The following is a 3,113-nucleotide window of genomic DNA, read 5'->3' on the forward strand; positions in this document are numbered from 1 at the left end:
AGGGAAAACTAAAGTGGCATGTATCAATTATTCCAACAGAGTCAAGAACTCCTAATGCTTTAAGACCAAAAGAAGAGTTTATTATGCTTTGTCAGGAAATGTCTGATACCAGATAATTCTTTCTTTTTGCAATGATCTACTTAAAAACTGATGTGAAACACATACAGGCATGAAACAGCTTGTATTGTTTTTACTGCATTTCTTTTGATTGTGCTACACCATGAAAGAAAAACAAACACATTCAAAAAAGCAGACACTCCCAGGCTCCACATCTGCAAAGTGCAGTAGAGTTGTTTAGGTCTCCAGACTCCATCCTGTATCTATTTAAACATAGATGTTTCTATATTTATATGAAGACTCTTGCAAGTAAGGGAACAAAGCCGAGTCCAGACTACACTCTGGAAGGTGGAATTTAGATTTTAAGATTTTTTTTTTCAAGTTTAGATTTTTTGCTAGAAAGCCCAAGACAGAGTGATCCTTAGTTTGACTTTATATTGGGCCAAATTATAAGTGTTTAATCTTGAGAACTGGAAATCTCCAATGTCTGCACCTGGTCAGTGGATCTGATATTCCTTTAGTGTTATTGCTGCTGTTCACGAGGGACAGGAAATCCAGTCACCTGGATACCAGATCTGTTGAGAATAGGAACCACAGTCCCTCAGAGCCCTGCTCTGCCTTCAGTGACAGTTCACTGAAAGCAAGATGCTCTGAACACAACATTTTGGCTGCAACACATTGTTTCGGGTTTTTAAATGAAACTGTTTTGCCAAATACCTCCTGACCAGGTCTGGTTTTGCTCTCTGACCCCCATCCCTTTCCTGTGGAGACCAAACCCATACTCATTCACCATGCTAAACTTTTAGTGACTTAACAAAAAGAGCAACAAAAAGTTTAATTTTATACAATTCCTACCACAATCCTACCAAAACCTGGAATGATCCAAACAAGAACTAGAGAGGCCTAACTACTATCTGCTCAATTTTCTTGACAACTGATAGTCTGTATTATGCTGTCTGGCAGCTGATAATTTTTAAATACCCTTCAGGGCATATTTATTTCTCTTTCGACACTGTTTACATGTTATACTTACCTTGCTTAGTTAAAAAACAAACAAAAATTTGAGGACTGGAATAATTTTACCCTTTCTTAACATAATCAAATTACTTCTGGTTATGCTCCAGTCTGTCACATTAAGTCCCACTTTATTGAGTTGTCTTACTGTAGGTTGTATTGTAGCAGTGCCTGAAGACTCAGACAAAGTACATGGTCCTTTTGTGAAGCCCATAGACTAAAGATCCATTATTCTTTTGGGTGTAGATACAGTTTTCTTCATAATTGCGTCCTGAGCTGTGACAAAGTGGCTGCCAGGCAACACAGCTGTCAAAACTACGTTGCAGGGCAGTTGGAAAGCACAAATCAAGTAAAATAATAGAAATGTTTGGGACACAACGTTTGCGATTGTCATAACCACCCTTGTCCTTGCAAAAGGGTTGGTGCTGATGTTGCCAGCTGGGACTGCCAAATCTCTCTGGCATTTTGAGGTCTGAAGGATACTTTTGGTCTAGAGGCTGTCACTATCCTGTCTCTTTTCTGTCTTTTGTGTCAGCAGTAGGCATCATGCAATGAGCCATATCACTCTGCTAAAACAGGTGATTATTTTTTTACACTTAACCTTTCAGATCTGGCTAATGTAATGGGCAATAGCAGCAGGAAGGAGGTGGTGCCAGAATGTGGCTGGAGCAAACCCTGTCCCTTTCTAGAGTACCCAGGTTGGCCTGATTCATGCTGCTCATCAAATCATGCATACAGGATGCAGTTAAACTGATTTAATGACAGACGGCTACTGAAAGGAGCAGCTCTGCTTTACCGTACTTCCAGGTTTATGCCTTCCTCAATCCTGCAACTGTGTGGTCACAAGGTGGATCAATTCAGCTGTCTGGCCAATCCATTATTTTCTGAGGTGTTATTTTTCTACCAGATCAATCAGCTGAATAGAGCCTGATGGTTACCAGATCTCATGGAAGGGTGGCAAAGGGAGTAACACATCCACGGATTGCAGGTGGGATCACTGTTTTGCAGCAGCCTGTGGTCAGGCCAGTGCTACTGAAAGGCCAGGCTGCTGCTGCATTCAGGTGACAGATAATCCAATGTCACACTGATGCTGGAGGAGGCCATTGTGTGTCTCGGCACCCTGACACAGCTGGGCACATCTGACATCTTTCTACTCTGAGTAACCCTGTGATCCTAGGGGAGCTGGTTTAGGGAGCACATCAGTGATGAAATAAACCTACTCCTTTTTTACTTTTTTTTCCCAAAGTTAGTGTCATGGTTAAGCCAGTTCCCTGTGGGGCTGGAGGAGTACTAGGGTCAGTCCTGAAACCAGTGGGACCTCTTGGTTGGGACAAAGCAACAACTTTCTCTAACATGGCTGTGAGATTGGCTTGGCTACAATGTCATTTACTCAGACATTTAGGCACTGGTAAACTCATCCTGGATGAGCAGGTCAGCCTTATTTGTAGCTTTGAGGCAGAAGATACATGTAAGGGAGACCCACATTATCACCAGTTCTGTGGTCTAAATAAGAGACAATAGAGTCTGGCAGAGAGGAAGCAACAGCTGTAACACTCAGTTAGAAAAGGCAGGTTCCAGAGACTAAATAAAGTCCCCATAATTCATGGAACTGAATTCTAGACAAGTCTTTTACAAATAGTAAGGGAATTGGTTTCTATCATTGAGAGTTCTCCTGCAGGGATTACCTGAATGACTGGAAGCAAGTCATTCACCTGGGATGAACTGCTTGGTTTCTCCAGTATCAATACTGGCTGGCATTGGAGGATGAAACACCCCTTTGAGTCAAAAAACCACTGGGAAGGGAACAGAGAAGGTCTTCATCCCTTGCAGCCATAAATAATCTCTGGACCAGAGGGTAACTCAGGCAAGTGGGAACGCGAGGAGGCCTCCAGCCCAGGCAGGCTCAGTGCTTAAGGGTCACACCAGCCTGCTTGGGACTTCCTCCAGCCCAGACTTGACAGCCTTCAGGAGGAAGCCGAGGCCATCCATCCTCTGGAGGAGCCCGAACCCCTCTCGCCTCGGCTCCCCCCCGCCGTCCCTGA

General features: G+C 43.4%; 1 long non-coding RNA gene across 1 annotated transcript in view; it reads right to left on the reverse strand.

The window, feature by feature from the left end:
• LOC108445963 overlaps window positions 1-3,113 on the reverse strand; it is a 35,578-nt gene that overhangs the window by 31,085 nt on the left and 1,380 nt on the right. The gene's annotated exons all lie outside the window — the stretch shown is intronic.

This window comes from Corvus brachyrhynchos, unplaced genomic scaffold (assembly GCF_000691975.1).
Source record: "Corvus brachyrhynchos isolate BGI_N302 unplaced genomic scaffold, ASM69197v1 scaffold84, whole genome shotgun sequence".
Taxonomy (NCBI): Eukaryota; Metazoa; Chordata; class Aves; order Passeriformes; family Corvidae; genus Corvus; species Corvus brachyrhynchos.